At 33.6% G+C, this 14,540-nt stretch overlaps 7 non-coding genes across 7 annotated transcripts; 1 reads left to right on the top strand and 6 right to left on the bottom strand.

Moving 5' to 3' along the window:
* Nucleotides 1-1,204: 1,204 nt before the first annotated feature.
* TRNAQ-CUG (transfer RNA glutamine (anticodon CUG)) lies at nucleotides 1,205-1,276 on the bottom strand. The gene has a single exon. It is a non-coding gene; the product is annotated as a tRNA-Gln (tRNA).
* Nucleotides 1,277-3,711: 2,435 nt separating this feature from the next.
* On the bottom strand, nucleotides 3,712-3,783 carry TRNAQ-CUG (transfer RNA glutamine (anticodon CUG)). Its single transcript has one exon. It is a non-coding gene; the product is annotated as a tRNA-Gln (tRNA).
* A 2,446-nt stretch (nucleotides 3,784-6,229) lies between these two features.
* On the bottom strand, nucleotides 6,230-6,301 carry TRNAQ-CUG (transfer RNA glutamine (anticodon CUG)). The gene has a single exon. It is a non-coding gene; the product is annotated as a tRNA-Gln (tRNA).
* Nucleotides 6,302-8,737: 2,436 nt separating this feature from the next.
* On the bottom strand, nucleotides 8,738-8,809 carry TRNAQ-CUG (transfer RNA glutamine (anticodon CUG)). The gene has a single exon. It is a non-coding gene; the product is annotated as a tRNA-Gln (tRNA).
* A 2,445-nt stretch (nucleotides 8,810-11,254) lies between these two features.
* TRNAQ-CUG (transfer RNA glutamine (anticodon CUG)) lies at nucleotides 11,255-11,326 on the bottom strand. Its single transcript has one exon. It is a non-coding gene; the product is annotated as a tRNA-Gln (tRNA).
* Nucleotides 11,327-12,874: 1,548 nt separating this feature from the next.
* TRNAQ-UUG (transfer RNA glutamine (anticodon UUG)) lies at nucleotides 12,875-12,946 on the top strand. Its single transcript has one exon. It is a non-coding gene; the product is annotated as a tRNA-Gln (tRNA).
* An 825-nt stretch (nucleotides 12,947-13,771) lies between these two features.
* TRNAQ-CUG (transfer RNA glutamine (anticodon CUG)) lies at nucleotides 13,772-13,843 on the bottom strand. The gene has a single exon. It is a non-coding gene; the product is annotated as a tRNA-Gln (tRNA).
* Between the last annotated feature and the right edge of the window lie 697 nt (nucleotides 13,844-14,540).

Genomic DNA, 14,540 nt, shown 5'->3' with positions numbered 1-14,540 from the left:
GATTGACAAGCATAACACCATCAACCCACCTGTACCAGGTTGAGCTTTCCATTTTGGCAGAAGAGATTGCATTCACGGGGGAATCTTATCTTTTATTGCAAAATCTTATCTCACATAAAAAGTACTGTTCAACAGAGTCATAGCGTTACTTGAGTCCTTTGTGCAACATCCTTCCCTAACATAGTTCAATAGGCAAAAGTTGAACAGAATAGAAAAGTTATATAATTCTGTTTGTCTTTGACTGTAGAAAATAAAAAATGTGAAATGTCCACATTGCTGCAGCAATTTCCTCCCCTGTCACATGGGAGGTTCCATGGTGAAATGGTTAGCACTTTGGACTTTGAATCCAAGGATCCGAGTTCAAATCTTGGTGGGACCACTTTCATGACTTATGACCAAATCTTTTTCTGTCAAGTGTATTCATAAATATCATAAATCTAACACGGGTAGAGTGAAACATTGATTTATTGATTGTATTTTTAAAGTCTATTTGATGTGAGCAAATGATAGAACTTTTAGAAAACATGGAAATAAAATGGCTCAAAATAATGAGATATTTTGTGAGCTGACTCTGTTTTCTCAACTCATCACAAGAGGCTGATCCAAGATATTACTTGTTTAAATCTTACTGTTATTGATAAGGGGAACACGGAACTTTTTTAATTGGAAAGCCTTCATTAAAAGAAAACTTGAGGAATCAAATTGTGTATTTTGGGGACAGAAGAGATGAACTTTTAAATAACAATCTTGAAATTAAGACACACAGATATTTACACTCTGTTTTTCTAAAGTAGATCCATAACCACAAAGTAGAATCTTTCGAAAGACATGTCAAATGTATTAATCTGAATTCCTCTTTCAAAGAAATTCACAATTAAATGCTCTGTGTAAGTCAAGAATGTTGTCAGATAAGAAATCAGCAAAATGAACTATCTTATTACTGATCATAAAGATGAGAAAGGAAAAGAACCTCTTGCTTAAATTGTGGATGGGAAAGAACAGTTTTTAGTTTTCAGCTTCAGTACTTATGTTTATGAATAATTCATTTCTTTATATTGTATTATCACTATCTAGATGGATATAGCCATGTGTACATAGATACATACTTATACGTTGATAAGTTTCAGTATAAAACTTTGACGTTATGTTTTTCCAAGTCCAAATTCTAAGAAATTAGTGAAATATTAAATCTCATAATTCAAGCAGGTCCCACCGAGATTTGAACTCAGATCGCTGGATTCAGAGTCCAGAGTGCTAACCATTACACCATGGAACCCTGCCATACATGAGGGATTTTTCCATTGAGACAAAAGAGAGCGCATCAGTGCGGGGGCTTTTCTTACATTGATGAAAAGATATCTCAGTTGAATGCTCATAGTGTAAAGAGCTATAATGTGATTTGATTCTTTTCAGCTGCATTCTCCATAACAGTGTTAAATGTGCAAACGTTTATCAGGAAATGCAATTTACAAAATAATGATCATATTTGACTGAAGAATATTAAAACATTCTACATTTCCAAACTACTACATCCATTTCTCTGTCTCTCACATGGGTGGCTCCAAAGAGCAACGCTTGGCACTTTGGACTTTGCATGCAAAGGTACCAGTCCAATTCTTTGAGGTACTATTTTACTAATCTCGACCTTTTACATTTCTGTCATCTTTTGTTATTGATAGCTCCAATCCAACACCAGTAGGTTGAAAGAGACAAATGTTGACTCCTTTCAAAATGTCCAACAGCTTGAACAAGTTACAGAAATACGAACTTTATAATACACATAACATCACATTCCTACACAAAATAGTGCGACATTACAAAATCCTATCCTGTTTTTCTCAAATGCATTTCAGAGGGCTGATTCCCAGCATTCCTTTTTGAAGATTTCCACACTATTGATAAGGCGAACATAGCACATTTTGAAAGAGATGTGTTCTTAAATCAAACCTAGAGAACCACAATGACGGTATCATTCAGATAGTACAAATGTTTTTTGTATATTAGTATGGAAATTGTGAAATAAAACATTTCTCATGCTGATTTTCAACAGTCGATCTGCAATCATGAAATATAAGCTTTTGCTTGGAGGCCTCAAAGGTACTGATCTAATTTTCTTTTTTAGAATTATTCACAGATCGTATGATATGCTTTGTACAAATCAACTATGTTGTTAGATCAAAATTGATTAAAAAGTGACTATCTCAATTTCAGGACATATAGAAGAGGAAGGAGAAGAAGCTCATGTTTCAAATGCGGAGAGGCAACAACTGTTCATTATTTTCACCTCTATTAATTATATGTATTTTTATAATGTATATATTTATATTTTCCGATAAATATACATAGACATATAGCGATATATAGGGAGATACATACATATAAGTTGATACGTACAAGTTTATAAGTAAATGAGATGTTTTTCCAATTAATACTTCTAAGAACTGAATGGAAAAAAAATCGTAAAGTTTAGATAAGTCCCACTGAGCTTTGTACTTAGATCCCTGTTTTCAGAGTCCAGATTGACAAGCATAACACCATCAACCCACCTGTACCAGGTTGAGCTTTCCATTTTGGCAGAAGAGATTGCATTCACGGGGGAATCTTATCTTTTATTGCAAAATCTTATCTCACATAAAAAGTACTGTTCAATAGAGTCATAGCGTTACTTGAGTCCTTTGTGCAACATCCTTCCCTAACATAGTTCAATAGGCAAAAGTTGAACAGAATAGAAAAGTTATATAATTCTGTTTGTCTTTGACTGTAGAAAAAAAAAATGTGAAATGTCCACATTGCTGCAGCAATTTCCTCCCCTGTCACATGGGAGGTTCCATGGTGAAATGGTTAGCACTTTGGACTTTGAATCCAAGGATCCGAGTTCAAATCTCGGTGGGACGACTTATGACCAAATCTTTTTCTGTCAAGTGTATTCATAAATATCATAAATCTAACACGGGTAGAGTGAACCATTGATTTATTGATTGTATTTTTAAAGTCTATTTGATGTGAGCAAATGATAGAACTTTTAGAAAACATGGAAATAAAATGGCTCAAAATAATGAGATATTTTGTGAGCTGACTCTGTTTTCTCAACTCATCACAAGAGGCTGATCCAAGATATTACTTGTTTAAATCTTACTGTTATTGATAAGGGGAACACGGAACTTTTTTAATTGGAAAGCCTTCATTAAAAGAAAACTTGAGGAATCAAATTGTGTATTTTGGGGACAGAAGAGATGAACTTTTAAATAACAATCTTGAAATTAAGACACACAGATATTTACACTCTGTTTTTCTAAAGTAGATCCATAACCACAAAGTAGAATCTTTCGAAAGACATGTCAAATGTATTAATCTGAATTCCTCTTTCAAAGAAATTCACAATTAAATGCTCTGTGTAAGTCAAGAATGTTGTCAGATAAGAAATCAGCAAAATGAACTATCTTATTACAGATCATAAAGATGAGAAAGGAAAAGAACCTCTTGCTTAAATTGTGGATGGGAAAGAACAGTTTTTAGTTTTCAGCTTCAGTACTTATGTTTATGAATAATTCATTTCTTTATATTGTATTATCACTATCTAGATGGATATAGCCATGTGTACATAGATACATACTTATACGTTGATAAGTTTCAGTATAAAACTTTGACGTTATGTTTTTCCAAGTCCAAATTTTAAGAAATTAGTGAAATATTAAATCTCATAATTCAAGCAGGTCCCACCGAGATTTGAACTCGGATCGCTGGATTCAGAGTCCAGAGTGCTAACCATTACACCATGGAACCCTGCCATACATGAGGGATTTTTCCATTGAGACAAAAGAGAGCGCATCAGTGCGGGGGCTTTTCTTACATTGATGAAAAGATATCTCAGTTGAATGCTCATAGTGTAAAGAGCTATAATGTGATTTGATTCTTTTCAGCTGCATTCTCCATAACAGTGTTAAATGTGCAAACGTTTATCAGGAAATGCAATTTACAAAATAATGATCATATTTGACTGAAGAATATTAAAACATTCTACATTTCCAAACTACTGCATCCATTTCTCTGTCTCTCACATGGGTGGCTCCAAAGAGCAACGCTTGGCACTTTGGACTTTGCATGCAAAGGTACCAGTCCAATTCTTTGAGGTACTATTTTACTAATCTCGACCTTTTACATTTCTGTCATCTTTTGTTATTGATAGCTCCAATCCAACACCAGTAGGTTGAAAGAGACAAATGTTGACTCCTTTCAAAATGTCCAACAGCTTGAACAAGTTACAGAAATACGAACTTTATAATACACATAACATCCCATTCCTACACAAAATAGTGCGACATTACAAAATCCTATCCTGTTTTTCTCAAATGCATTTCAGAGGGCTGATTCCCAGCATTCCTTTTTGAAGATTTCCACACTATTGATAAGGCGAATATAGCACATTTTGAAAGAGATGTGTTCTTAAATCAAACCTAGAGAACCACAATGACCGTATCATTCAGATAGTACAAATGTTTTTTGTATATTAGTATGGAAATTGTGAAATAAAACATTTCTCATGCTGATTTTCAACAGTCGATCTGCAATCATGAAATATAAGCTTTTGCTTGGAGGCCTCAAAGGTACTGATCTAATTTTCTTTTTTAGAATTATTCACAGATCGTATGATATGCTTTGTACAAATCAACTATGTTGTTAGATCAAAATTGATTAAAAAAGTGACTATCTCAATTTCAGGACATATAGAAGAGGAAGGAGAAGAAGCTCATGTTTCAAATGCGGAGAGGCAACAACTGTTCATTATTTTCACCTCTATTAATTATATGTATTTTTATAATGTATATATTTATATTTTCCGATAAATATACATAGACATATAGCGATATATAGGGAGATACATACATACAAGTTGATACGTACAAGTTTATAAGTAAATGAGATGTTTTTCCAATTAATACTTCTAAGAACTGAATGGAAAAAAAATCGTAAAGTTTAGATAAGTCCCACTGAGCTTTGTACTTAGATCCCTGTTTTCAGAGTCCAGATTGACAAGCATAACACCATCAACCCACCTGTACCAGGTTGAGCTTTCCATTTTGGCAGAAGAGATTGCATTCACGGGGGAATCTTATCTTTTATTGCAAAATCTTATCTCACATAAAAAGTACTGTTCAACAGAGTCATAGCGTTACTTGAGTCCTTTGTGCAACATCCTTCCCTAACATAGTTCAATAGGCAAAAGTTGAACAGAATAGAAAAGTTATATAATTCTGTTTGTCTTTGACTGTAGAAAATAAAAAATGTGAAATGTCCACATTGCTGCAGCAATTTCCTCCCCTGTCACATGGGAGGTTCCATGGTGAAATGGTTAGCACTTTGGACTTTGAATCCAAGGATCCGAGTTCAAATCTTGGTGGGACCACTTTCATGACTTATGACCAAATCTTTTTCTGTCAAGTGTATTCATAAATATCATAAATCTAACACGGGTAGAGTGAAACATTGATTTATTGATTGTATTTTTAAAGTCTATTTGATGTGAGCAAATGATAGAACTTTTAGAAAACATGGAAATAAAATGGCTCAAAATAATGAGATATTTTGTGAGCTGACTCTGTTTTCTCAACTCATCACAAGAGGCTGATCCAAGATATTACTTGTTTAAATCTTACTGTTATTGATAAGGGGAACACGGAACTTTTTTAATTGGAAAGCCTTCATTAAAAGAAAACTTGAGGAATCAAATTGTGTATTTTGGGGACAGAAGAGATGAACTTTTAAATAACAATCTTGAAATTAAGACACACAGATATTTACACTCTGCTTTTCTAAAGTAGATCCATAACCACAAAGTAGAATCTTTCGAAAGACATGTCAAATGTATTAATCTGAATTCCTCTTTCAAAGAAATTCACAATTAAATGCTCTGTGTAAGTCAAGAATGTTGTCAGATAAGAAATCAGCAAAATGAACTATCTTATTACTGATCATAAAGATGAGAAAGGAAAAGAACCTCTTGCTTAAATTGTGGATGGGAAAGAACAGTTTTTAGTTTTCAGCTTCAGTACTTATGTTTATGAATAATTCATTTCTTTATATTGTATTATCACTATCTAGATGGATATAGCCATGTGTACATAGATACATACTTATACGTTGATAAGTTTCAGTATAAAACTTTGACGTTATGTTTTTCCAAGTCCAAATTCTAAGAAATTAGTGAAATATTAAATCTCATAATTCAAGCAGGTCCCACCGAGATTTGAACTCGGATCGCTGGATTCAGAGTCCAGAGTGCTAACCATTACACCATGGAACCCTGCCATACATGAGGGATTTTTCCATTGAGACAAAAGAGAGCGCATCAGTGCGGGGGCTTTTCTTACATTGATGAAAAGATATCTCAGTTGAATGCTCATAGTGTAAAGAGCTATAATGTGATTTGATTCTTTTCAGCTGCATTCTCCATAACAGTGTTAAATGTGCAAACGTTTATCAGGAAATGCAATTTACAAAATAATGATCATATTTGACTGAAGAATATTAAAACATTCTACATTTCCAAACTACTACATCCATTTCTCTGTCTCTCACATGGGTGGCTCCAAAGAGCAACGCTTGGCACTTTGGACTTTGCATGCAAAGGTACCAGTCCAATTCTTTGAGGTACTATTTTACTAATCTCGACCTTTTACATTTCTGTCATCTTTTGTTATTGATAGCTCCAATCCAACACCAGTAGGTTGAAAGAGACAAATGTTGACTCCTTTCAAAATGTCCAACAGCTTGAACAAGTTACAGAAATACGAACTTTATAATACACATAACATCACATTCCTACACAAAATAGTGCGACATTACAAAATCCTATCCTGTTTTTCTCAAATGCATTTCAGAGGGCTGATTCCCAGCATTCCTTTTTGAAGATTTCCACACTATTGATAAGGCGAACATAGCACATTTTGAAAGAGATGTGTTCTTAAATCAAACCTAGAGAACCACAATGACGGTATCATTCAGATAGTACAAATGTTTTTTGTATATTAGTATGGAAATTGTGAAATAAAACATTTCTCATGCTGATTTTCAACAGTCGATCTGCAATCATGAAATATAAGCTTTTGCTTGGAGGCCTCAAAGGTACTGATCTAATTTTCTTTTTTAGAATTATTCACAGATCGTATGATATGCTTTGTACAAATCAACTATGTTGTTAGATCAAAATTGATTAAAAAGTGACTATCTCAATTTCAGGACATATAGAAGAGGAAGGAGAAGAAGCTCATGTTTCAAATGCGGAGAGGCAACAACTGTTCATTATTTTCACCTCTATTAATTATATGTATTTTTATAATGTATATATTTATATTTTCCGATAAATATACATAGACATATAGCGATATATAGGGAGATACATACATATAAGTTGATACGTACAAGTTTATAAGTAAATGAGATGTTTTTCCAATTAATACTTCTAAGAACTGAATGGAAAAAAAATCGTAAAGTTTAGATAAGTCCCACTGAGCTTTGTACTTAGATCCCTGTTTTCAGAGTCCAGATTGACAAGCATAACACCATCAACCCACCTGTACCAGGTTGAGCTTTCCATTTTGGCAGAAGAGATTGCATTCACGGGGGAATCTTATCTTTTATTGCAAAATCTTATCTCACATAAAAAGTACTGTTCAATAGAGTCATAGCGTTACTTGAGTCCTTTGTGCAACATCCTTCCCTAACATAGTTCAATAGGCAAAAGTTGAACAGAATAGAAAAGTTATATAATTCTGTTTGTCTTTGACTGTAGAAAATAAAAAATGTGAAATGTCCACATTGCTGCAGCAATTTCCTCCCCTGTCACATGGGAGGTTCCATGGTGAAATGGTTAGCACTTTGGACTTTGAATCCAAGGATCCGAGTTCAAACCTCGGTGGGACGACTTATGACCAAATCTTTTTCTGTCAAGTGTATTCATAAATATCATAAATCTAACACGGGTAGAGTGAACCATTGATTTATTGATTGTATTTTTAAAGTCTATTTGATGTGAGCAAATGATAGAACTTTTAGAAAACATGGAAATAAAATGGCTCAAAATAATGAGATATTTTGTGAGCTGACTCTGTTTTCTCAACTCATCACAAGAGGCTGATCCAAGATATTACTTGTTTAAATCTTACTGTTATTGATAAGGGGAACACGGAACTTTTTTAATTGGAAAGCCTTCATTAAAAGAAAACTTGAGGAATCAAATTGTGTATTTTGGGGACAGAAGAGATGAACTTTTAAATAACAATCTTGAAATTAAGACACACAGATATTTACACTCTGTTTTTCTAAAGTAGATCCATAACCACAAAGTAGAATCTTTCGAAAGACATGTCAAATGTATTAATCTGAATTCCTCTTTCAAAGAAGTTCACAATTAAATGCTCTGTGTAAGTCAAGAATGTTGTCAGATAAGAAATCAGCAAAATGAACTATCTTATTACTGATCATAAAGATGAGAAAGGAAAAGAACCTCTTGCTTAAATTGTGGATGGGAAAGAACAGTTTTTAGTTTTCAGCTTCAGTACTTATGTTTATGAATAATTCATTTCTTTATATTGTATTATCACTATCTAGATGGATATAGCCATGTGTACATAGATACATACTTATACGTTGATAAGTTTCAGTATAAAACTTTGACGTTATGTTTTTCCAAGTCCAAATTCTAAGAAATTAGTGAAATATTAAATCTCATAATTCAAGCAGGTCCCACCGAGATTTGAACTCGGATCGCTGGATTCAGAGTCCAGAGTGCTAACCATTACACCATGGAACCCTGCCATACATGAGGGATTTTTCCATTGAGACAAAAGAGAGCGCATCAGTGCGGGGGCTTTTCTTACATTGATGAAAAGATATCTCAGTTGAATGCTCATAGTGTAAAGAGCTATAATGTGATTTGATTCTTTTCAGCTGCATTCTCCATAACAGTGTTAAATGTGCAAACGTTTATCAGGAAATGCAATTTACAAAATAATGATCATATTTGACTGAAGAATATTAAAACATTCTACATTTCCAAACTACTGCATCCATTTCTCTGTCTCTCACATGGGTGGCTCCAAAGAGCAACGCTTGGCACTTTGGACTTTGCATGCAAAGGTACCAGTCCAATTCTTTGAGGTACTATTTTACTAATCTCGACCTTTTACATTTCTGTCATCTTTTGTTATTGATAGCTCCAATCCAACACCAGTAGGTTGAAAGAGACAAATGTTGACTCCTTTCAAAATGTCCAACAGCTTGAACAAGTTACAGAAATACGAACTTTATAATACACATAACATCCCATTCCTACACAAAATAGTGCGACATTACAAAATCCTATCCTGTTTTTCTCAAATGCATTTCAGAGGGCTGATTCCCAGCATTCCTTTTTGAAGATTTCCACACTATTGATAAGGCGAATATAGCACATTTTGAAAGAGATGTGTTCTTAAATCAAACCTAGAGAACCACAATGACCGTATCATTCAGATAGTACAAATGTTTTTTGTATATTAGTATGGAAATTGTGAAATAAAACATTTCTCATGCTGATTTTCAACAGTCGATCTGCAATCATGAAATATAAGCTTTTGCTTGGAGGCCTCAAAGGTACTGATCTAATTTTCTTTTTTAGAATTATTCACAGATCGTATGATATGCTTTGTACAAATCAACTATGTTGTTAGATCAAAATTGATTAAAAAGTGACTATCTCAATTTCAGGACATATAGAAGAGGAAGGAGAAGAAGCTCATGTTTCAAATGCGGAGAGGCAACAACTGTTCATTATTTTCACCTCTATTAATTATATGTATTTTTATAATGTATATATTTATATTTTCCGATAAATATACATAGACATATAGCGATATATAGGGAGATACATACATATAAGTTGATACGTACAAGTTTATAAGTAAATGAGATGTTTTTCCAATTAATACTTCTAAGAACTGAATGGAAAAAAAATCGTAAAGTTTAGATAAGTCCCACTGAGCTTTGTACTTAGATCCCTGTTTTCAGAGTCCAGATTGACAAGCATAACACCATCAACCCACCTGTACCAGGTTGAGCTTTCCATTTTGGCAGAAGAGATTGCATTCACGGGGGAATCTTATCTTTTATTGCAAAATCTTATCTCACATAAAAAGTACTGTTCAACAGAGTCATAGCGTTACTTGAGTCCTTTGTGCAACATCCTTCCCTAACATAGTTCAATAGGCAAAAGTTGAACAGAATAGAAAAGTTATATAATTCTGTTTGTCTTTGACTGTAGAAAATAAAAAATGTGAAATGTCCACATTGCTGCAGCAATTTCCTCCCCTGTCACATGGGAGGTTCCATGGTGAAATGGTTAGCACTTTGGACTTTGAATCCAAGGATCCGAGTACAAATCTCGGTGGGACCACTTTCATGACTTATGACCAAATCTTTTTCTGTCAAGTGTATTCATAAATATCATAAATCTAACACGGGTAGAGTGAAACATTGATTTATTGATTGTATTTTTAAAGTCTATTTGATGTGAGCAAATGATAGAACTTTTAGAAAACATGGAAATAAAATGGCTCAAAATAATGAGATATTTTGTGAGCTGACTCTGTTTTCTCAACTCATCACAAGAGGCTGATCCAAGATATTACTTGTTTAAATCTTACTGTTATTGATAAGGGGAACACGGAACTTTTTTAATTGGAAAGCCTTCATTAAAAGAAAACTTGAGGAATCAAATTGTGTATTTTGGGGACAGAAGAGATGAACTTTTAAATAACAATCTTGAAATTAAGACACACAGATATTTACACTCTGTTTTTCTAAAGTAGATCCATAACCACAAAGTAGAATCTTTCGAAAGACATGTCAAATGTATTAATCTGAATTCCTCTTTCAAAGAAATTCACAATTAAATGCTCTGTGTAAGTCAAGAATGTTGTCAGATAAGAAATCAGCAAAATGAACTATCTTATTACTGATCATAAAGATGAGAAAGGAAAAGAACCTCTTGCTTAAATTGTGGATGGGAAAGAACAGTTTTTAGTTTTCAGCTTCAGTACTTATGTTTATGAATAATTCATTTCTTTATATTGTATTATCACTATCTAGATGGATATAGCCATGTGTACATAGATACATACTTATACGTTGATAAGTTTCAGTATAAAACTTTGACGTTATGTTTTTCCAAGTCCAAATTCTAAGAAATTAGTGAAATATTAAATCTCATAATTCAAGCAGGTCCCACCGAGATTTGAACTCGGATCGCTGGATTCAGAGTCCAGAGTGCTAACCATTACACCATGGAACCCTGCCATACATGAGGGATTTTTCCATTGAGACAAAAGAGAGCGCATCAGTGCGGGGGCTTTTCTTACATTGATGAAAAGATATCTCAGTTGAATGCTCATAGTGTAAAGAGCTATAATGTGATTTGATTCTTTTCAGCTGCATTCTCCATAACAGTGTTAAATGTGCAAACGTTTATCAGGAAATGCAATTTACAAAATAATGATCATATTTGACTGAAGAATATTAAAACATTCTACATTTCCAAACTACTACATCCATTTCTCTGTCTCTCACATGGGTGGCTCCAAAGAGCAACGCTTGGCACTTTGGACTTTGCATGCAAAGGTACCAGTCCAGTTCTTTGAGGTACTATTTTACTAATCTCGACCTTTTACATTTCTGTCATCTTTTGTTATTGATAGCTCCAATCCAACACCAGTAGGTTGAAAGAGACAAATGTTGACTCCTTTCAAAATGTCCAACAGCTTGAACAAGTTACAGAAATACGAACTTTATAATACACATAACATCACATTCCTACACAAAATAGTGCGACATTACAAAATCCTATCCTGTTTTTCTCAAATGCATTTCAGAGGGCTGATTCCCAGCATTCCTTTTTGAAGATTTCCACACTATTGATAAGGCGAATATAGCACATTTTGAAAGAGATGTGTTCTTAAATCAAACCTAGAGAACCACAATGACGGTATCATTCAGATAGTACAAATGTTTTTTGTATATTAGTATGGAAATTGTGAAATAAAACATTTCTCATGCTGATTTTCAACAGTCGATCTGCAATCATGAAATATAAGCTTTTGCTTGGAGGCCTCAAAGGTACTGATCTAATTTTCTTTTTTAGAATTATTCACAGATCGTATGATATGCTTTGTACAAATCAACTATGTTGTTAGATCAAAATTGATTAAAAAGTGACTATCTCAATTTCAGGACATATAGAAGAGGAAGGAGAAGAAGCTCATGTTTCAAATGCGGAGAGGCAACAACTGTTCATTATTTTCACCTCTATTAATTATATGTATTTTTATAATGTATATATTTATATTTTCCGATAAATATACATAGACATATAGCGATATATAGGGAGATACATACATATAAGTTGATACGTACAAGTTTATAAGTAAATGAGATGTTTTTCCAATTAATACTTCTAAGAACTGAATGGAAAAAAAATCGTAAAGTTTAGATAAGTCCCACTGAGCTTTGTACTTAGATCCCTGTTTTCAGAGTCCAGATTGACAAGCATAACACCATCAACCCACCTGTACCAGGTTGAGCTTTCCATTTTGGCAGAAGAGATTGCATTCACGGGGGAATCTTATCTTTTATTGCAAAATCTTATCTCACATAAAAAGTACTGTTCAACAGAGTCATAGCGTTACTTGAGTCCTTTGTGCAACATCCTTCCCTAACATAGTTCAATAGGCAAAAGTTGAACAGAATAGAAAAGTTATATAATTCTGTTTGTCTTTGACTGTAGAAAATAAAAAATGTGAAATGTCCACATTGCTGCAGCAATTTCCTCCCCTGTCACATGGGAGGTTCCATGGTGAAATGGTTAGCACTTTGGACTTTGAATCCAAGGATCCGAGTTCAAATCTCGGTGGGACCACTTTCATGACTTATGACCAAATCTTTTTCTGTCAAGTGTATTCATAAATATCATAAATCTAACACGGGTAGAGTGAAACATTGATTTATTGATTGTATTTTTAAAGTCTATTTGATGTGAGCAAATGATAGAACTTTTAGAAAACATGGAAATAAAATGGCTCAAAATAATGAGATATTTTGTGAGCTGACTCTGTTTTCTCAACTCATCACAAGAGGCTGATCCAAGATATTACTTGTTTAAATCTTACTGTTATTGATAAGGGGAACACGGAACTTTTTTAATTGGAAAGCCTTCATTAAAAGAAAACTTGAGGAATCAAATTGTGTATTTTGGGGACAGAAGAGATGAACTTTTAAATAACAATCTTGAAATTAAGACACACAGATATTTACACTCTGTTTTTCTAAAGTAGATCCATAACCACAAAGTAGAATCTTTCGAAAGACATGTCAAATGTATTAATCTGAATTCCTCTTTCAAAGAAATTCACAATTAAATGCACTGTGTAAGTCAAGAATGTTGTCAGATAAGAAATCAGCAAAATTAACTATCTTATTACTGATCATAAAGATGAGAAAGGAAAATCACCTCTTGCTTAAATTGTGGATGGGAAAGAACAGTTTTTAGTTTTCAGCTTCAGTACTTATGTTTATGAATAATTCATTTCTTTATATTGTATTATCACTATCTAGATGGATATAGCCATGTGTACATAGATACATAATTATACGTTGATAAGTTTCAGTATAAAACTTTGACGTTATGTTTTTCCAAGTCCAAATTCTAAGAAATTAGTGAAATATTATATCTCATAATTCAAGCAGGTCCCACCGAGATTTGAACTCGGATCGCTGGATTCAGAGTCCAGAGTGCTAACCATTACACCATGGAACCCTGCCATACATGAGGGATTTTTCCATTGAGACAAAAGAGAGCGCATCAGTGCGGGGGCTTTTCTTACATTGATGAAAAGATATCTCAGTTGAATGCTCATAGTGTAAAGAGCTATAATGTGATTTGATTCTTTTCAGCTGCATTCTCCATAACAGTGTTAAATGTGCAAACGTTTATCAGGAAATGCAATTTACAAAATAATGATCATATTTGACTGAAGAATATTAAAACATTCTACATTTCCAAACTACTACATCCATTTCTCTGTCTCTCACATGGGTGGCTCCAAAGAGCAACGCTTGGCACTTTGGACTTTGCATGCAAAGGTACCAGTCCAATTCTTTGAGGTACTATTTTACTAATCTCGACCTTTTACATTTCTGTCATCTTTTGTTATTGATAGCTCCAATCCAACACCAGTAGGTTGAAAGAGACAAATGTTGACTCCTTTCAAAATGTCCAACAGCTTGAACAAGTTACAGAAATACGAACTTTATAATACACATAACATCACATTCCTACACAAAATAGTGCGACATTACAAAATCCTATCCTGTTTTTCTCAAATGCATTTCAGAGGGCTGATTCCCAGCATTCCTTTTTGAAGATTTCCACACTATTGATAAGGCGAACATAGCACATTTTGAAAGAGATGTGTTCTTAAATCAAACCTAGAGAACCACAATGACGGTATCAT

This window comes from Lissotriton vulgaris, unplaced genomic scaffold (assembly GCF_964263255.1).
Source record: "Lissotriton vulgaris unplaced genomic scaffold, aLisVul1.2 SCAFFOLD_2159, whole genome shotgun sequence".
Lineage (NCBI taxonomy): Eukaryota > Metazoa > Chordata > Amphibia > Caudata > Salamandridae > Lissotriton > Lissotriton vulgaris.
Note: the sequence above shows the minus strand (reverse complement) of the source record. Positions and strands in the feature narration are given on the sequence as shown.